The 22,191-nt window shown below is 42.9% G+C and overlaps 1 protein-coding gene across 2 annotated transcripts in view; it reads left to right on the forward strand.

Annotated features, from left to right (window-relative positions):
* The first annotated feature begins 660 nt into the window (after positions 1 to 660).
* The window catches only part of LOC137496880 (alpha-tocopherol transfer protein-like), a 253,478-nt gene continuing 231,947 nt past the window's right edge, over positions 661 to 22,191 (forward strand). For both annotated transcript variants that reach the window (XM_068228656.1, XM_067151513.2), the window contains exon 1: positions 661 to 809. The gene's annotated coding sequence lies outside the window, so the exon portion shown is untranslated. The remainder of the gene's footprint in view (positions 810 to 22,191) is intronic.

The following is a 22,191-nucleotide window of genomic DNA, read 5'->3' on the forward strand; positions in this document are numbered from 1 at the left end:
ACACGGCCAACTCACCCGGTCCAAGCTGTTAATACCAGTATAACATTCCTACCAGAACCGGAAATCAATCCCTTACCACAAGTGCAACAGTATTGATATCGCGTGGCAATCGTTAGTTTGGTGCAGCCAGACAGATGGTGGATGTATAGGAAATGTCTGCCGTGTGTAGGGAAGTACGTGTTAATGTGGTGGATGATGTGTTCGGAATAGCTCAAAAACCCAGTCCCCGAGCCAAGAGAATTAACCATTTACGACTGAAGTTCCTCAATCCAGTCACGAATCTAACCGGGACCCCCGAGGACCTAAGGCCACGTAGCCGACCACTCAGCCATGGAGCTGGATACGTGGCCAGCATTCAGCTATCACGGCCACAGTAGGAGACAATCAGGAGAAAATAAACAAGAAACCTCCGAACTGCATAGCGGGAAATTTACAACCAGCTTTAGTCTCAAGAAGAAAGAGTGGGTAAACCTGCTTTGACCTTCATGTTACCTGTGATCATCGTAATGGAAATATACTCACCCTTTGTACACAGAACTCGGTTATAATGTTGCAGGGCTTAATATTTCCCGTCTTGCAACCATGAACCAATATTTAGGAACTCATCATACCTTTGTGCTGGGAGAGTGGGAGGAGCATGCGCGTATTGGAGCGGTCGCTGGTACTTCGCTGGCCGTGACTCGATTGTTAGTTCTCTGCTGGCCTCTCGTGTGTACGGTCGGGCGTAGCTTAGTGTGCTTCAGTGACAGCGGGACACGCTCGTTCTCAGCAAGATAAGAGACAGACGTCGAATTCATCTGCTCTACTTGGTGAGTACTAAGGTCCATTTAAAGAATTGCGTCTGTGTTTCTTAGTTATTTAGATAGGAATTTAATTTTTACTGCGTATGTTGTCCAATTCCTTGGCTCAATGGTCAGAATATTGACCTTCAATTCAGTGAGTCCCTAACCGGGGATTTTAGTCGCGTCTGGTTAATTCTTCTGTTTCGGGTACATAAGTATACGCGTTCAGTTGAACACATTTCTTCATTTATACACTAACAACCACCATAGGAACACGTAATAGACGACGGCTTGCGCTAGGAAGGGTATCCGACCAAGTCCACATGTGTTATACAGATCATATCCGCGACCCCATCAGGGCGTGGGAAAGACGGCGGACAACGAATTAGAACAAGATTATCGTAAGGGCGTTGTTGGGATTCTATGTAATCCTGTGGATCCCCATAGTTTATCACGAATGTCAGTCCCATAAAATTGCAAGTTGCCGGGCTGAGTGGCTCAGACGGTTAAGGCGCTGGCCTTCTGACCCCAACTTGGCAGGTTCGATCCTGGCTCAGTCCGGTGGTATTTGAAGGTGCTCAAATACGTCAGCCTCGTGTCGGTAGATTTACTGGCACGTAAAAAAACTCCTGCGGGACTAAATTCCGGCACCTCGGCGTCTCCGAAAACCGTAAAAGAGTAGTGGGACGTAAAACAAATAACATTATTATTATTAAAATTGCAAGTTTGCTCGCCTTTGATTTTAAGGACTGAAGGATTATGTTTGGTGGTTCAAATCCCAGGTAATACATGAAGGGTTTTGTTTTTCTTAAATTGAAAAGTCTTACGCTTGTAGTTCAGATTGCACGTAAAATTGTGATCCCGGAACTATGATGACTATATCAAAAACCAAGTACGAATAAAAAGGGTTTGTTCGATTGTTTTTGTGATTTTTTTTGTTTAAATTAGAAACAAATTCATTCTATTAACTCTTCTTTTTATTCATCATCATCATCATCATCATCTGTTTACCCTCCAGGTTCGGCTTTTCCCTCGGACTCAGCGAGGGATCCCACCTCTACCACCTCAAGGGCAGTGTCCTGGAGCTTCAGACTCTTGGTCGGGGATACAACTGGGGAGAATGATCAGTACCTCGCCCAGGCGGCCTCACCTGCTATGCTGAACAGGGGCCTTGTGGAGGGATGGAAAGATTGGAAGGGATAGACAAGGAAGAGGGAAGGAAGCGGCCGTAGCCTTAAGTTAGGTACCATCCCGGCATTTGCCTGGAGGAGAAGTGGGAAACCACGGAAAACCACTTCGAGGATGGCTGAGGTGGGAATCGAACCCACCTCTACTCAGTTGACCTCCCGAGGCTGAGTGGACCCCGTTCCAGCCCTCGTACCACTTTTCAAATTTTCGTGGCAGAGCCGGGAATCGAACCCGGACCTCCAGGGGTGGCAGCTAATCACGCTAACCACTACACCACAGAGGCGGACTTCTTTTTATTCACGTAAGGAAATCAAGTCCCTGTCATGGACGGTGTGAAAATATTGCTTATAGGGTCAGCTGGTGCCTTCATTTTAGTGGGCTTGACAGACTGATATGTAATAGCAACTTCTGGCTCAGTGAAGAAAGCAACGGGAAACTACATCACTTCTCATTTCCCTAGTACACTTCTTCAGTGATACCTAGGCCGTCTATGACAGCTGATGTTGGAACTGTTGAGGATCAAACCAGCCTCCGGGCTGAGCACTTAAGATACACACGAAAATAAAGACTTGCGAAAGGAGAAGGGGGATTTTCTTCTTCCTATTTTTATAATTCTGAGATGTAAATTAATGAATTTTCAATACTATTTCACTTGCACTTCTGTTTTCCTTTCCTCCATCTCTGACTGAGAGGCTCTATACCTCTTCGTAACAATTTTCTTCATTTCTAAACTTGTATTCTGCGCTTATTTCGACAAAAAGATAGTCTAGATATGACTTGAAAGCTCATAGTAGCACAACTTCGTTAATGATACTCACACAATAGTAGTCTGCATAATAGGGTTTGAAGTAAATAATATGAAATATTATTTAGGGTCTATAATGTCATATCAATCAATCAATCAATCAATAAAGCCCGTTGCATGGAAGAATACAACGGGTTCTAGAAAAAAAATGTATCTGGCGATCTTTTAAACTCAAAAGCGAAAATGTGTAAGTGGTTGTGTTTTTTTTTTTTTTAATGTATAGTATTTACACATGCTTCATGGGTTTTGGCATTTTGTTATAATAATTTCGTGTGATCCGCCATTGTAGTGTAGTGGTTAGCGTGATTAGCTGCCACCCCCGGAGGCCCGGGTTCGATTCCCGGCTCTGCCACGAAATTTGAAAAGTGGTACGAGGGCTGGAACGGGGTCCACTCAGCCTCGGGAGGTCAACTGAGTAGAGGTGGGTTCGATTCCCACCTCAGCCATCCTGGAAGTGGTTTTCCGTGGTTTCCCACTTCTCCTCCAGGCGAATACCGGGATGGTACCTAACTTAAGGCCACGGCCGCTTCCTTCCCTCTTCCTTGCCTATCCCTTCCAATCGTCCCATCCCTCCACAAGGCCCCTGTTCAGCATAGCAGGTGAGGCCGCCTGGGCGAGGTACTGGTCATACTCCCCAGTTGTATCCCCCGACCAAGAGTCTGAAGCTCCAGGACACTGCCCTTAAGGCGGTAGAGGTGGGATCCCTCGCTAAGTCCGAGGGAAAAACCGAACCTGGAGGGTAAACAGCTGATGATGATGAATTTCGTGTGACTACTGCTAGCCTGGTGCAGCCCTTGTAAGGCAGACCCTCCGACGAAGGTGGGCGGCATCTGCTGTATATGGCAGCCTGCGTGTTATTGTGGTGGAGGGTAATGTTATGTGTAGTGTAGTGTAGTGTAGTTAATGAGTTGCAGAGACGTTGGGGACAGCACAGACACCCAGTCCTCGAGCCAAGGAAATTAACCCTCGAACTGGCGTTCATTTAAATTATCCTGTAGTGACAGGGATATTCTACCGGCATTGCAGACTCGAAGTATAAATTCTGCCAAAAATCATTCACAAGTCATTTATCCACAAAACAGTACATCATTTGTCCGGCTCCATGGCTAAATGGTTAGCGTGCTGGCCTTTGGTCAGAGGGGTCCCGGGTTCGATTCCCGGCAGGGTCGGAAATTTTAACCATCGTTGGTTAATTCCCCTGGTACGGGGGCTGGGTGTATGTGTCGTCTTAATCATCATTTCATTCTCATCACGACGCGCAGGTCGCCTACGGGACTCAAATCAAAAGACCCGCACCTGGCGAGTTGAACATGTCCTCGGACACTCCCGGCACCAAAAGCCATACATCATTTCATTCAAAAAATTCCAAGGAATAAGTTGACGATGCTACTAAAACTGTTTTTTTTATCTTCCAAAAAACTATTGACTTTTTCTGAAGTATTTATGTTTGAAAAACTTTCACTGTATGTAACATGTTTAATTTTAGGCGAAATTTAAAAAATGAGATACCGGTATACGAAAGGAGCACCATTTGATAGCAAATACAAATATTCGTATGGTTTATTGAACTGTTCTCAATTAAAAGCTGTGTATACATAAAACAATTGTACACCCACGCAGGGGCGTAGCCAGGAGGTTACTGGAGCGTTAGAATCCCCCTCCCCCATGGACATTTTACAATAAAGAAAATAAACAAACTAACAATAAATTAAATAAACATTCAGAGACATAATTGTAGAACCAACAGATGTGTTGAATCTATTTTCTAAGAAGCCCCGAAAGTTGGATTTGAGATCGTAAACTGAACGTACCATCCGCAGTAAAACTGTAGACCTTGATCGTACTGTTCTTGTTCTGTATTTTAATGTAAGATTTTGTAGTGTACTGCCATCTGAATATCAACATAATTCACTTGTCAGTGTCCTTATAGGCGCAGTGATAAGCCATGCATGCGCGCACCACTCACGCACCTTCATTGTGTTCTATCATAATTTTGTAACTATAACCCCACCCCTCTGCCTGCTGTCATTTCTTGATGGATACAGTACTTTTGCATCCATCTCTTGGCACAGGCCAGAGTAAAGTGTAGCTTCCACCGAAGTCCCAGTCAACATCCATGCCTGTGACAACATGGAAGTTGCTGGGGTATGGGTAGTGCTGAGTAATGACATTCAGAGCATGACTAGTGCATCTGAGTGTTACGAAAGGTGCTACTCATAGGGTCAGTCGTGCTGCAATAGTACTTTCTGACCCAGTGAGGAAAGCAATGGCAAACTACATCACTCCTCATCTTGTCTAGTACGCCTCATTTTGGTGCTGCCATTGGTTTTTGGGGTTTCCTTATAGCCGCATAACCTTTGGTGGTGCTATTTGAGGATCCAACCAGCCTCTGGGCTGATGACCTAACAGACAGACAACCCCACCCCATCGGCAGATCCTGGCTACGCTACCGGCACCACAACTTGTGCGCTTCGATTGTCGGGCCTTAAGAAGTGTACTAGTTTATGATAACAGCCCTGGTGAATCCCACCATTACACCCTGGGTGCCAGTTTGTAGTCTTCCCCTTCGTCTTCTTTCCTTCCAAGCAGACAAGACACAGGCAATTGTTATTCTGTGGCAAGTTTTGGAGGACATGAGATGGGCATCCTCCATGATCTTCTGGTCCGACAAATGGTGTAGGAATTGGGATGGGTTCATTTACGAACCCTCTAACAATACTGGCCATGAAGTCTCGTCTTGGTAAAGGCTTATCGGAGTTCTTCAGATACAGCATGACGAGTATAAGTGAGGACTCAGCCATTATAGCATAGTAGTTTGTGGTCCCGCCACTGCAAGCACTGCAAGCGACTATATCCAACACGTGCTCCGGTAGTTCCGGTAAGACGGGTGTAGAAAAGTGCGGGAGACGTTACTGTGCGAGATATTTAAGTGAATAATTTGAATTTTCTTTGCATTCAGTTCCTAAACTCTGGTCACTTCGTGTTGTGAACTTCAAGCATGTATCTTATGTGGCTTGATTAATTTAATAGTTCAGCATGCCGTACTCTTTTGCGCCTGGCTGTAAGTCAGGCTATGGTAGAATAGTTAATGATATGCGATATTTTTCACCACGAAAGTATAGAAATCAATTTGAAAAATGGGCCAGAGCTATTCCATGAAAGAATACTGAATTAACGCGTAATAGCAGCATTTGTCATGTTCATATCCCTGATGATTTGATAGTAAACTCAGATAATTTTATAGTGAATGGTGAAAAAGGGAATATCTCTGGTGTGAGACAGAAGATACGTCCAGGAGCAGTGCCTCACATTTTCCTTAATTTGCCGCCAAATCTTTACGCAAGCTTTCGAAAGTCCAGTAACCGACAAATTGAGTTGGTACGTAGAGTATTACCTTTAAACAGTTCACGGGCGTGGGAGTTCTGTGCTATTTATCTGTAACCTGTGCTTTCCGTAACATGTAATGGAGGCCGTAGCTCTTATTCCCATGTATGGTTTTTTCCACTGTACACCGCCGTGGTATTTTAATTGTAATCTCTCATTGTTTTTTGAAAGACAGTGTATATGCTTATCAGTTACGGAGTAATACGCTTCCTCTGGTATGATTCCTAAGACCAGCTGATCGGTACTGTGGAGCTTGCCCACTCGAGCGCTGCCTGGCGAGGCGCGCTTGAACTCGAGGAGCCCTCACACTTGTTCTTATATTCGTCATGGTTACAGCATGTATCCATTAAATATTGCTATGTCTAGAAGATTGGAAAATATTTGCTTTCAGTACATTGTAGTCAGTCTGGAACAGGTGGCATGGTAAAGGCACTTCCCTAGAAATATTTTGATATTACCGGATATTACTTATATGAGTACCGGGCTAGTTGGCCATGCGATTAGGGGGGCGCAGCCGTGAGCTTGCATCCGGGTGATAGTGGGTTCGAACCCAACTGTCAGCAGGCCTGCGGGTGGTTTTCCGTGGTTTCCCATTTTCACACCAGGCAAATGCTGGGGCTGTACCTTAGTGAAGCCCACGGCCGCTTCCTTCCCATTCTTAGACCTTCCATATCCCTCGTCACCATAAGACCTATCTGTCGGTGCGACATAAAGCAAATAGCAATAAATAACTCATAAGAGTGCATATAAACACTTCGATCTATTAGAAGGAAAACTAGCGACTAAATGTGCCAGCGTGGGATTTCCCAGCTGATAGCACAAGACAGCAGATTGAGCTTATTTGATATCGTTTTACATATCATCAGTACAATATACGAATGTATGAACTATTTATCGATAAACGCTAATCGATTGACACGCAAGTAACAACCTTTCTGCTGGGCTGAATGGCTCAGTCGGTTGAGGCGCTGGTTTTCTGGCCCCAACCTGGCAGGTTCGATCCTGGCTCGGTTCGGTTATATTTGAAGGAGACCAATTACGTGAGCCTCGTGTCGGTAGATTTACTGACACTTAAAAGGACTCCTGTACGGCAAAAGTACGGCACCTCGGCGTCTCCGAAAACCGCCAAAGTAGTTAGCGGGACAAAATATTATTATTATTATTATTATTATTATTATTATTATTATTATTATTATTATTATTATTATTATTATTATTATTCGTTCGTAACCTGTTTACCCTCCAGGTCGGTTTTTCCCTCGGACTCAGTGAGGGAATCCCCACCTCTACCGCCTCAAGCGCAGTGTCCTGGAGCTTCAGACTCTGGGTCGGCGGATACAACTGGGGAGGATGACCAGTACCTCGCCCAGGTGGCCTCACCTGTTATGCTGAACAGGGGCCTTGTGGGGGATGGGAAGTTTGGAAGGGATAGACAAGGAAGAGGGAAGGAAGCGGCCGTGGCCTTAAGTTAGATACCATCCCGGCATTTGCCTGGAGGAGAGGTGGGAAACCACGGAAACCATTTCCAGGATGGCTGAGGAGGGAATCGAACCCCCCTCTACTCACTTGACCTCCCGAGGCTGAGTGGACCCCGTTCCAGCCCTCGTAGCACTTTTCAAATTTCGTGGCAGAGCCGGGAATCGAACCTGGGCCTCTGAGGATGGCAGCTAATCACACTAACAACTACACAACAGAGGCGGACTATTATTATTATTATTATTATTATTATTATTATTATTATTAGCATATTTCAATCACTAACAGTTAGATTAATGCGATAAAATAAAAAGCCTGTCCAAACGTCTGATATTAGGCGCTGCCACTGAAGGAACGGATGAATCGCCTGTTCAGGCGTTTGCCAGTTCGAGGGTTAAACAATTTAAATTACTCGACCCGCCCAGGAATCGAACACAGGGCCCTGTGAACCAAAGGTCACTACGCTGACCATTAGCTCTTTAAACTGAAACGCATGCAAATGATGTCCTCCTCTAAGCACAGCTAAAACCACACTTACTGCTTGATGTTCTAACACCTCATGTTGCGTCACTATCACGCAACACAAGCATTGATATTATGTTACTCGGCAAGGCCTTCTTTGGTAATGGCTCGGTTCTGCAGCCAACTGACAACAGAGGGAGTAGTTTTAGTAGCTTCCTTCAAATCAACCATTATTTATTCAAGATACATTTTAGAAAAGTTCGCTGTAAATTTCACGGGATTTGCGTATTAACAATATTTCTAGTGGGCCGAAGAACGAATTTAAAAAAATCTTCATATTTTCAGCGGTTAAGATGTTTTCCACTTTTCCGTTGGGGTTTCCGAGATAACTACTATTTTGATGCTTTAGAAAATCCTCTCTGCCAGACCTTTCGAATGACGAACATTGTTAACTATTGCCTGATAGAACTCTGTAAATGGACGTTAACGTGCAAAGCCTTGGTCTTTTACATACAGTATATCGATAAAATTTGGACCTTCTTCGGTATTCAGTCTTCCAAATTATTACTGTTGTGATATATTCTAGAACCGCAATCCAACTTCGTTTTCAGATGAAAGACATTTAAATAATGGATCTCTAAACTTCATCAAACAGACCATCAGAATCTAAATTTCGAAAAGAAACTAGACATTATCGTTGGACCCAGGCCACTATTTTACAGTTTTGAATTTGGAGGTACATTTCCTTTCTGCAAGAATTTCAAACGATGACGCTGTGTTATGTAAGCCACACTATCCGTCAATAAATCAGGCGGGAACGCCCATCTGTCCCTAGCATGTAAAATGCATATCATTCGTAAATATCAAAGTGCATCTCTGTATGTAGGTTATTGCTATTGAATTAGTATACAATACAGTAGTTTGACGCTGGTTTCCATGCCACTTCGTTCTCTTCATAACAACTTCAGCACCTTAAAATAGTAAAATTTACCATTAATTTATCGTGTTGCTTCCATGTTCTCTCATTACTCTTCTTACTTCTTCTAGATTTCCCCCAAAACAAAGTGAGTACCAGTACATTTTTGACATCTGGGGCTGTGCCCTGTCATCCAGTCTCTTTTTGTCAAGTTTTACTAACATTATTTATATTTATATTTTTCCTTACGGTTCCATATACATATCGGTCTTTCCCTACTCTAACCATTCTTCTGTCACGTTTCCTTCCCTAGACGCACAGTCATGTTCTTATTTGTATTTCATGAGTATGTTCAGATGGTATGTAAGTAACAGCAGCATTTAGAGTTTCATCATGCTGCCGCAATTAAGCACTATTATGTCATCAGACGAACCTAGGCCTTGAATTTTGAGGGGCAGTTCATTTCCTATATCAGCCGTTCCCAAACCGTCGTCTGCAGACGATAATCGAAGGTGTCCACGATAATGATGTGAGTTGTAAGTACTTAAAGAGCAAAATTATTTGTGAAAACGGGTTATATGGACGATCCCTGGAATTTTATGATTGTAACTTTTAACTTGGCCAATAGGTGGTACAAGTTATCAGAGGACTGAATTATTAGTAACTCTTAAAGTTGCCGATAGTCATTGATAGGAAATCTAGCAAAGGCGTCATTATCGATCCAACAGTCAGATCTGAGCGAGATGAAAAGCAGACCAAAGAGGTTGATACAGAAAAGAAAAGGCACCGTGAGCCTTGCTTTCGTGACTGGAGACACAGGTATAAAAAATAAGAACTGGGAAGTTATTGGTATGCTGCATGGGCGCGCGGTACAATCACAAATTTCTCTGTGAATATTCTCAAAAGATTTCGAATACCTACTACTGTTCTTCAAGAAATGTCAACTGCGATTTTCAGAGACTCACTCCAAATGATACAAAATTATCTGTAGCCTCTTACTTAAAAGTTATTTGAATTTATAGAACCCCATCAGGGGGGTAGCTGCTCGAAAATTAATAAATATTGCAACATTTAAAAAATTCCAATGAAAATTTATTAAATGCTTTTCTCTATTATCCTTACGGAATAATCAGAATGCTGACCCTTTGTGGTTTCTCTAGTATTAGGGCAGCTATCCTAAGTGGGTTCTCTCTCTCTCTCTCTTATTCTTATATCCTCAGTAGGAAAATGTATCTTACGCTTTTTAATGTATTATTTTATTAGATTTGGTATGTTAGGTGATACATTTAAGTTAAAGTGGCAGTTAGTTACAGCCAAAGGGACCTCTGGTCCTACTTCTTTAAGTAAATATATTTCTATTTCTCTCTCTCTCTTAGGTCTACGTTATACGAATAAAATGTACTATGATAAAATTACAAAATTCTGTCTTCTATGTACTGAATTAAATATTATGTTCGGAGGCAAGGGGATTTTTGGACATGCTGAGGGGGGGCTCACGCACATAAATTTTGTTGAAGCCTGTCCTATACCATGTAACTAATAGACAAATTCGAGTGGTGAAAGCAGCGAGAATCTACTCCATTTCTTCTAGCTAATCCCGAAAGAAAAACGGATGATTTCGCTTTTCTATTCTGGTACAGATATTCGTAGAAGTTGGTTGTTTTAAAGATTTTTCCCAAAATCTAAACAACTTTGCAGGTGGCTATGATTCGTTGGGGTGATCTTTTAACGGTGTTATAAATAAAGGTTACAGGTTATGAGAGTATGTAGGGGTTGTAGTAATGATGTAACGTGAGGGCGTATTCTATATGTCGCTGGTAAGAACCGAACTGGTTGGAACCCCACTGCCCAACGTCGTTTCTCCGTAGATTGCTGGTTTGTCAACGCACGTGGGCTCAACATGATGTGTGCATTCGGGAGATAGTGATTTCGAACTTCACTGCCGGCAGCCCTGAAGATGGATTTTCGTGGTTACTCACTTTCACACCAGGCTAATGCTGAGACTGTACCTTAATTAAAGCCACTGACGTTTCCTTCGCGCTCCTAGCCATTTCCTATTCCATCATCGCCATAAGACCAATCTGTCGGTGCGACTTAGGCCTAGAGCATTTTTTTAAAAACAGATTATAGTATGATTCCAATGTATGGGACCCACACCATGATTACTCGATTATAACTGGGAGAGATCCTAAGGAAAGCAACGTGATTTGTTCTTTCCGACGAAAAAGTAGTGTTACGAAAATGTTGCGAAGTTTGAGATGGGAAGTCTTGGGAGTAAGGAGACGAGCTGCTCGACTAAGCAGTATGTTTCGAGCTTTCAGTGGAGAGATGGGGTGCAATGACATTAGTAGACGAATAAGCTTCAGTGGAATTTTTTAAAGTAGGAAAGATCACAACATGCAGATAAAGTTGGAATTCAAGAGAAAACAATGGGATAAACATTTGTTTTGAAGGAAGGGGATTTAGGGACTAGAAATATTTACCAAGAGGGATGTTCGATAAATTTCCATCTTCTTTGAAACAATTCAGGATTTTTTTTTTTTTTTTTTTTTTTTTTTTTTTTGCTACTTGCTTTACGTCGCACCGACACAGATAGGTCTTATGGCGACGATGGGACAGAAAGGCCTAGGAATGGGTAGGAAGCGGCCGTGGCCTTAAGTAAGGTACAGTCCCGGCATTTGCCTGGTGTGAAAATGGGAAACAGGACTGCCGACAGTGGGATTCGAACCTACTATCTCCCGGATGCGAGCTCACAGCTGCGCGCCCTTAACCGCACGGCCAACTCGCCCGGTCCATTCAGGAAAAGACTAGCTAAAGAACTCATAGGGAATCTACCACCTGGGCGATAGCCCTAATTGCAGGTCAGTGGTGAATATAAACAAAATCGATCAATGTAGAATTTCAAATGTTAACGTTCTTCACAATAATGAGAATTGGAACTTTGACACTGTAATTGCTTACCGCACTCAGCTTCTACCAGCATAAAAACGTACCAACAGATACATTTTTCAATGCGCGTAAAAACAGTTACTTAGGTACTTACCAAATGGCTACACTGCGTTATGTAGTTGAGTCAATACACCTATCGACTGATTGTTGAATCATATAGATTCTTTCATTGATGGCGTCTGTTTGACTGGTGAGCTCTGAACTGAACATAATGTGTTAATCTTGATATTATTTAAAAAAAAAAAAACATTTCAAAGTGAACATAGTGTGAAATAAAATACTGTACGTTACGGGGGCGAAAATGTTTCAGGTATTCGTTTCGAAATCCACACAGGGTATTTCGTGATGATGACAGACTTTGAGGAAGGGTGGACAAGGGTACATGTATCACTTTGAGATAGAGACTCCGGCTGGGAAACGTCTCAGTCGCTGAGTATAAACCAAGTTTGTTTTGGGATACTTTTGAACGTGGGATATAAAAAAATAATTTTTATGTGGAGATGTAATACATTTCATTAGCTCTGCTGCATGCACAATCTACGAAGACACGTACACACATGCACAGAAATGGTGTCCCGACATAAACAATCAACACTGCCCCACTCCAGTACTGGAAAGGAGGGGTGGGAGTGAAGGGTTAGTGTTGAAGCCACTCTAGCACCGACAAGCAGGGGAAGGTAGTGAAGGGGTAGTGCTGAAGGCACAGTGTGTGTATTGCTATACATCCGCCACTGTGGCCATTTCAGTCACAACCGCCTTGTAGCAAGCTGTCTACCTGCAGCAATGCGTTAAGCGAGGAGGTGGGGGACGCCTTGCTTAGTTTATAACGCGACACCATTTCTGTGTATGCGTGTACAGCAACTGTTCAAAATAGCGTCCCATCATCGGGACAACATCGCAGTAAGTTTTGACGTATCAGGTCGCAACATCTCTGGCGTTGTTCTAACATGTCACCAAGGCCGGCCATACACGTTACGGCGTACCGGAGAGATTTACCTGTACAGTTGACCTGCGTAGGTAAACCGGAGCGTGGATGGCACCTACGTTCGATGAACCTGCACAGGTGGCCAGACCTATACAGGCGATCCAGGAAGAATCGAAAAACAATTCCGCTACCTGCGCAATTGAACATAACTGCACGTCTGTGTGATTCACCCAAGACCTGCACAGGTTTCAGCTCAGTTGAAGCAGGGCAAGAGTAGGAAGAGGGTCATGCGTTCTGTTTTTTTTTTTTTTTTTTTTTTTTACAAAACCACTCGGTTTGTTTTGTTTTGTAATTTCTTTTTGGTTACCGGTGATTTTTTGTTTTGTTTTGATAGAATACTATACGAAACATGTCAAACCGTAAGCGAACTCAAGTTTTAGAGCAGTTTATCGAGTTGTACAAATTTGAACCTTGTCTATGGCGTGTGAAGAGCAAGGAATATCATAATCGTGTACTGAGAGACGCCGCTTATATAAAATTATTGACAAAGTTGAAGAAATCTGGGGAATCGTCGTGTCGATGCCATAAGTTCAACTGATGGGCAAACCGTACCGTGTATGAGGTCGTCGCCTGTACAGGTTTACTGTGCAGGTCAACTGTACAGGTAAACCTCTCCGGTACGCCGCAACGTGTATGGCCGGCCTAACAGCGAGGCTTCTTGCCAGGAGCTCGCTCTCTGTCCCTACAAGCATCTTGCAGACAAGATTCCCTGAACTCAACAACAAATCAAGTGAGATCAAGCGGACGAGGTTTCGACGCACCAGGATCTGTTGTTTCTATCCACGTTTCCGGGAACATATGATTAAAATGTTATCGATTAGCATGTACAAAGTGGGTTGGAGCCTTATGATGTTTACAACCTGCTTTACGTCGCACCGACGATGAAGTGGGAGTGGGAAGTTAGGGGCCATATTCTTAATGAAGGCACAGCCCCAGCATCTGCCTGGTGTTAAAATGAGAATCCACGGAAAACGATCTTCAGGGCTGCCGGCAGTGGAGTTCGAAATCACTACCTCCCGAATGAACACTTCGTGTCGAGCCCACGTGCGAAGACAAACCAGCAGTCTACGGAGAAACGACGTTGGATTGTAAGATGCGACTCAGGCATTTCCGGACCGGTGTTCTCTACCTCGCATTGATACATGTACTCTTCTCTAGCATCCCTGAAAATCTCTATCGTCACGGAAACACTCCGTATACGGTCCGACTCGTTGGCTGATTGGTCAGCGTACCGGCTTTCGGCTCATTGAGTCCCGGGTTCGATTCCTGGCCGGGTCGGGGATTTTAACCTTAATTGGTTAATTCCAATGGCTCGGGGGCTGGGTGTGTGTGGCGTAGTCAGCATTAGAAATCATCCTAGGGAGGGCCCACATCTTCACAGACATGCAGGTCGCCTAATAGGCTGTCTACGAAAACAAGACCCGCACCAGGCCTCTCCGGAGGCCATACGCCAATAATAATAATAATAATAATAATAATAATAATAATAATAATAATAATAATAATAGTAATAATAATGTCCGCCTCTGTGGTGCAGTGGTTAGTGTTATAATTTACCACCTCCGGAGGCTCGGGTTCGATTCCCAGCTCTGTCTCGACATTTGGAAAGTGGTACGAGGGCTGGAACGAGATCCAATCAGCCTCGGGAGGTCAACTGAATAGAGGGGGTTCGATTGCCTCTTCAACTATTCTCGAAGTTGTATTCCATGGTTTCCCACTTCTCCTCCAGGCAAATGCCGGGATGATATCTAAATTAAGGCCACGGCTGCTTGTTTCCCGCTACCTTGTCCATCCGTTCCACTCTTCCCATCACCCCCCCCCCCCCACCACACACACACAAGGCCCCTGTTCAGCATAGCAGGTGAGACAGCCTGGGTGAGATACTGGTCCTCCTACCCACTTGTGCCCCCTGACCCAAAGTCTAGTGGGAAACCACGGAAAACCATCCTCAGGGCTGCCGACAGTTGGATTCGAATCCACTATCTCCCGAATACAAGCTGACAGCTACGTGCCCCAAACTGTCTTCTAGGTCAGAGGTACTTTCCACTCACACATATCGGTAAAAACAATCTACTACGTAAATATACTATCGTCAGCGATAATATCTTATCACGTAAGATATACTACTCCACTTCGTATCCCATTTTAGATTTGAGGTGGGAAGAATATACCAAGCTACTTGTCGCGGTAAGCACGTGTCCACTCTTGTGAGCGCAGAATGTTAAGCCACGTGAAATTTCGATTGTATTGTACGCATACTTTTCCCACGATCAACATATCATTAGGGCACTTGTTCCTTTCGTATGTATGGGCCTGCTCTTTTGACTTGCTTGCTCAAATAGCCTCATAATAACGATTTTGCAATGTGCAATGTGCTAATTCCAGATGCAGTTCTGGAAAGTTAACCGCAGCAATGAAAGCCTCATAAAATGGCCAAGCCCGTAAGGTTGACCAGACTTGTTCTCTTGAGTCATATTTTAGTTCTAGCCTCCTCGTCTTCTTTCTTTAAATGGTGTCTTTTTTTTTTACATATTTTAATACTTACATACATACATACATACATACATACATACGCACATACATAATAGGCCTATTCTGCCGTCCTAATTCAAAAGATTTTTAAATGTTTGGCAACTGACCAATTTTGTAAATTACAGATTGCATCTCCTTTTTTTAAAAAAACATACTGTTTTCGTGTTATGTATTGAAACTAATTGCACTTGCTTAGTTATATCTGAGAGTTAATATTACAATATTAAGGAAAAGATGACACTGTTAATTCGCACAATATTTCAGTAACGTTTGAGATACAGCATAATTTATTAGTGTTTTTCATCTTTCTGAATAAGACACGGCTACTTTGCTGAGGAAGTAGGTAGAGTGACCCATAAACATTACTATAGTCGAAAGAAACGGACCATTGAAATACACTTAAATACTCCCTTTAGGCTTAATGTGACGGCATATATCTTTATTATAGACTCTTATACCCTTCAGTGTTTAACTTGCAAGCCTCTGAGTTAACTGACCGCCTCTATTTGAAAATGACTCGGTATTGCATCCCTCTCATCATTAAATACTGGGTGCAATCATCGTCACCTTGGTCTCTCCCCTCTTCTCATACCCTCCATGGCTGAGTCGGTTAATCTCCCAATTTCATCTATACTCCTCCATTCCCCTCACACGACTTCTGCGTACAGTTTAGTCCATTGAGTTCGTTCCTAACTTAGCCTTTACCACCTCATTTCGAGTAACCTCTGACATACTTCCATATATTCGTACCAGCAATAGTTCTCGCAACTTTTATGACTGTTATTTCCAACTTAGAGATATCCTGAGTTCACACAGTGTTCATTCCCGAACTGCAAAGTCTGTCTGAAAACAGACCAATATAAAGACAGGCCTTATTTCCTCCGACAGTTGACTTTTCCTACAGGATACCGTTGATCGCATCTGCGAGCGCAACTTCATTAGCTTTGCTGTACTTTGATTAATTTTCACTTAGTATGCTACCATCCTGGGATAATACACATCCTAAGTATTTGAAATGATCCGCCTGTTGAAACTTTGTATTCCCTATCTATTATTCAGTCATCTTAGGTTTCTTCTCTACCGACATCTCTATAGCCTTGGAAATGTTAATTTTCGTATCATAGTCTCTGCATACCTTTGTCAAGCTCTCACATACTGGAGTGAAGCTTTTCAGTACGGTCTGCCGTTAAGACAAAGTCTGTGGCAAAGGCCAAACTGCTTACTACATTTCAAACCAATTGAACTCATCCCTTCCACGTCATTCCTTTCAGTAAATGATCCGTGTATACAATGAGCATTAAGAGAGACAGATTTCAGTCTTGTCCAACCCCTTTAACTACTATGAACCAAAAGCTCATTCTGCCATCATTATTTTCCTTTAATTTGCTTTACCGGGTGACTTGGCTGTGCGCGTAGATGCGCGCGGCTGTGAGCTTGCATCCGGGAGATAGTAGGTTCGAATGCCACTATCGGCAGCCCTGAAGATGGTTTTCCGTGGTTTCCCATTTTCACACCAGGCAAATGCTGGGGCTGTACCTTAATTAAGGCCACGGCCGATTCCTTCCAACTCCTAGGCCTTTCCTATCCCATCGTCGCCATAAGACCTATCTGTGTCGGTGCGACGTAAAGCCCCTAGCAAAAAAAAAAAATGCTTTACGTTGCACCGACACAGATGGGTCATATGGCAACGATGGGATAGGAAAGGCCTAGGAGTTGGAAGGAATCGGCCGTGGCCGTAGCCCTTTCCTATCTTCTCGTCGCCATAAGAATTATCTGTATCACTGCGACGAAAGGCAAATTGTAAAAAATAAAAATGAACTGGACAGGTGGCGAAATATTGAAAATTCTGTGCATCTTGGGACATGTCTATTTGAGGTCCTTATTTTTACTTAATACAAAAGAAAAGCATGAAAGTTAATTTACCACTTGGTAGGGAAAATCGTACCTCAACAGAAAACTTCACAATGTGCTGAGTGGCTCAGACCGTTGAGCACTGTCCTTGCCATCCTAAACTAGCGTGTTGGGTCCCGACTTAGTCGAGTGGTATTTCATGTTGCTCAAATACGCCAGCCTCTTGTCGTCGGTAGTCTATATATACGACCGCGTAAAATAAATCCGGCAGGACAAATCTTCCTACGTCGACTTTTCCGAAAGCCATAAAAGTAGTCAAAAAGCAAAGGTAAAACAAAGTAATCTCAGTACAGGCCATGAAGATCCTGGATGGCTGGTGGGACGGAGGGGGGGGGCGGGGGAGTGGAAGGTAAAGGCTTCCACAATCCGTAACATCGGCGCCTGGTGGGGCAGAGTGGTTAGATCTACGCCCGACCGCCTTTATTCCCAGGAATTAACCTGGTACTCATTTTTGGTGTAGGCTGAGTGATCCTCAGGACCATCTGCACCTCCGGAAGTGGAAGTCTCGTTTCTTAACATTTTAAACTCCTGACTAGGAATAGAACCAACGTCCTTCAGAGTGAACAGAGCTCGCCTTTACAGCCTCGGCCAGGCAGTCCCTATAAAAGTAGGCCTAGTAGAGGTACGTAAAAGTGAAAACATTATTATTAAGCCACTTTCTTTAATAATCGAAAAACTTTATAATATATTGTGTTATGATCTATGTTCAAAACCATAAATATAATATAATTTATGTACAACATAATTAAAGCAGATAGTAAGTCTTATTTTATACAGCGAAATCGGAAATATGTCTTCACCCTTCTCTCATGTCGTGTGAGCTAAAGGAGAACTCTTTAGCCGCACACACTGGGCCATGTTTGCACCAAAAACCTTCAGCTGTTGCAGATTGAACAATTGTAACGATAGACAAAAGATGAAATAAAATCTTAAGAGGAGGACTGAGTTTTCTGCCCGAACAACACACTTATACTTAAAATAAGAATTTTATGATCCTTTTTGATAATCGTCATGTCCTCAGTTACTGTCTTGCAGACATTTTGAGTTGACACATTTAGGTTGCCTTTTTGCCAATTTCGATGTTCCGTTTTGTTTCATTGGACAGTAGATAAACTGAAATTCGATGACCGAGTTTGAATTCATTCTGTCTTCGAAATTCAGACTACCTCTGCCCATGGTCTTGTGATACAGAGGCAGCCACTATGCTTCTGATCTTATTAACGTACATTTATAAATATGTGTTGAATGAAATGTCGTATGGCTTTTAGTGCCGGGATATCCCAGGACGGGTTCTGATCGCCAGGTGCAGGTCTTTCTATTTGACACCTGTAGGTGACCTGCGCGTCGTGGTGAGGATGAAATGATGATGAAGACAACACATACACCCAGCCCCCGTGACATTGGAATTAACCAATTAAGGTTAAAATCCCCGACCCGGCCGGGAATCGAACCCGGGACCATCTGAACCGAAGGCCAGTACGCTGACCGTTCAGCCAACGAGTCGGACATAAATATGCGTTATTAAAGGCGAAAGGGTTGACGGAGTTATTTTTTAGGGGGTATTGTCAGGGCGTGTTTAACACTTGAAACGACCGAGCTCGATAGCTGCAGTTGCTTAAGTGCGGCCAGTGTCCGGTATTCGGGAGATAGTGGGTTCGAACCCCACTGTCGGCAGCCCTGAAGATGGTTTTCCGTGATTTCCCATTTTCACACCAGGCTGTACCTTAATTAAGGCCACGGCCGCTTCCTTCCCACTCCTAGCCCCTTCCTGTCCCATCGTCGCCTTAAGACCTATCTGTGTCAATGCGACGTTAAAGCTACTTGCAAAAAAAAAAAAAAAACACTTGTAACGTAACGCATGAACATGGTGCTACACGTGCTGTGCTGAGGAAATCATTATTCATGCCTGCCACAGGCGACTTCCGTTCTTCTCTATACTTGTCCGTGAACTTGGAAAATCTCTACAAGTACATGAGCTTTCTATTAATAATTCTTTCAAGTGCAAAGACTCATTAAATGAATCAAATGATGGATATTAAGCCTGGAAACTTCCTGAAACGAATCTTTCTTGCTTTCACTCGTCAGACATTGGTATAATAGTAGACGATTTTCTTCTGTTCTTACTTATAAATCTATCCGTAACATAATATATCCTAATATCTGCGCAGCTTAAGTCCACTTATCTATAATAATAATAATAATAATAATAATAATAATAATAATAATAATAATAATAATAATAATGGAATCATGATTTCATTGAAATTCTAAACATTTACGATTTCACTCATTTCCTGCAATCTAACTTATTATACTTCACGCATAAGAACTTTTCAAGGCCTACGGCTCCTGATGAAATTATTATACAGATTATAATGTAGCAGGTGTTATTGTCTAGAAATATTACACCTGAACTCGGGTCAGTAATCATTATCTTTTACACGTTTCTAGCATTCAGCCTTCAGCAAATGACTCCAACAGCGTGTCGCCATTAAGCATGTTCGTAATTGACTTTGAATTTGTATTTGTATGAATACTTCTGCCATATTTCGAACTGTTGTCGTTTGTGGAAGCTTAAGTTCAGCTCGAGAAACCGAATAATGAACATATTTACAAAACATACTCTATGCTCTTTGCGTCCGTCTTTTCGGCTGAATAGTCCACTCATTTGTCGAGGTCCTGCCTGCTGTCATTTCTTGATGGATGCAGTACTTTTGCATCCATCTCTTGGCACAGGCCAGAGTAAAGTGTAGCTTCCACCAAAGTCCCAGTCAACATCCATGGCTGTGACAATATGGAAGTTGCTGGGGTATGGGTAGTGCTGAGTAATGACATTCAGAGCACGACTAGTGCATCTAAGTGTTATGAAAGGTGCTGCTCATGGGGTCAGTTGTGCTGCAATAGTACTTTCTGACCCAGTGAGGAAAGCAATGGCAAACTACCTCACTCCTCATCTTGCCTAGTAAGCCTCGTTTTGGTGCTGCCATTGGTTTTGGGGGTTTCCTTATAACCGCATAACCTTTAGTGGTGCTATTTGAGGATCCAACCAGCCTCTGGTCTGATGACCTAATAGACAGATGTCTTGCTCTCTACTTCGAAATCGGATGTCGGGTTTTCGAAAACTCGAACGTCGAGCCATTTCGACATATGCCTATGCAGAAAGGTACTGCACGGAAGATCTACGAGTAATCTTTCTCCCAATGTTTGTTTATCCAACTCTTGTCTCGTTTCTCTACGGGTTCTGGTATGCGAGGATATGGCGTTGAGGGTTTTTATGACCGGATGCTCTTTCTGGCGTCAAACTCATCAGAGAAGTTAATGAGATTAAATGAATGACGTGATATTTGGTAGTAGGAAGGAAGAGGGCGAAACCCGGCGCTCAAGGCTTAACGTCCCCATCCGATGGACGAATCTACATCAACAGCGTCGTATGCTCTTACTCCATATGAGCACTGCGGAGAGGTTTGAAATATAATCGAGGCTTTTTGCATGCAATTTAGTGATTAGAAATGGTATACCACCACTTCTCCTGCCCTGCCGGCCAACATTCTGATGGTGAAATTTTGTACACCAACGGGACTCGAACCGGCTAACCATGGTCTCAGACCGTGTACACTTCAACGCCTTAACGATCACGGCCATCAACTCCAGCTACATATTCCATGGAGTGCGGCCTAGCTGTCATGGTAACAAGTAGATTGTGTCAGTTGTTGAAGTATAAAAGTGCTCATATTATTCCCGATAGCAGTATTGAGAATACGGTACTAAATAGCGACAGTGATTTATCAGAGTTTAGTGCTGGTGAATCAAGCGTTGAACAATCCTCAGAGAATGAAAGCGATGCCGATAAAAGCGTTGCAACATGTGCTATGTTATAGAAGAATCTTTCAGTGACGATGGTAGGCCAATTGAATATCCTTTCGCTAAACGAACTAGGGTATGAGACATTAGTTTTTGGTGTTATTCTCAACATGGGACTTGTCAGTTTGCTTCATTTATGAGACTACTTCTCACAACAATGGGTAGCACAGCCCACGTGCCATTTTTTCGCGATCTTTTTACGCAAGATAGATTTGTACAGATTTTCTTGATGTTGCATATGAGTTCAAATCTAGGAGATATTCAAAGTGACTATACCGTCAGTAGGACACATAAAATCAGATACCTCTTGAAATATGTAGAATCACGATTCCACAAAATTTTCGTACCTGACTAAATCTCCGACATGGCTGGGAATCGAATCCGGGGCCCTTTGATCCGAAGGCGTCTATGCTGACCATTTATCCAAGAAGCCGGAATATACAGTATTAATTATAACAACAACAATAATAATAATAATAATAATAATAATAATAATAATAATAATAATAATAATAATAATAATAATAATAATAATAGTCCGACTCGTTAGCTGAATAGTCAGCGTACTGGCCTTCGGTTCAGAGGGTCCCGAGTTCTATTCCCGGCCGGGTAGTGGATTTTAATCGCTTCTGATTAATTCTGCTGGCTCGGGGACTGGGTGTATGTGTCCGTCCCAACAGTCTTCTCATCATATTCAGACAACATACCACACTAACAACCACCACAGAAACACGCAAAATGATTACATCCCTCCATATAGAGTTGGCGTTGGAAGGGCATCCGGCCGTTAAACAGGGCTAAATACACATGTGCGACGCAGTTCGCACCCGCGACCCCACAGGTGGGGGAAAAGCGGTAGGATAATAATAATAATAATAATAATAATAATAATAATAATAATAATAATAATAATTCGCACCGACACAGATGGGTCTCATGG

This window comes from Anabrus simplex, chromosome 7 (assembly GCF_040414725.1).
Source record: "Anabrus simplex isolate iqAnaSimp1 chromosome 7, ASM4041472v1, whole genome shotgun sequence".
In the NCBI taxonomy this organism is placed as follows: domain Eukaryota; kingdom Metazoa; phylum Arthropoda; class Insecta; order Orthoptera; family Tettigoniidae; genus Anabrus; species Anabrus simplex.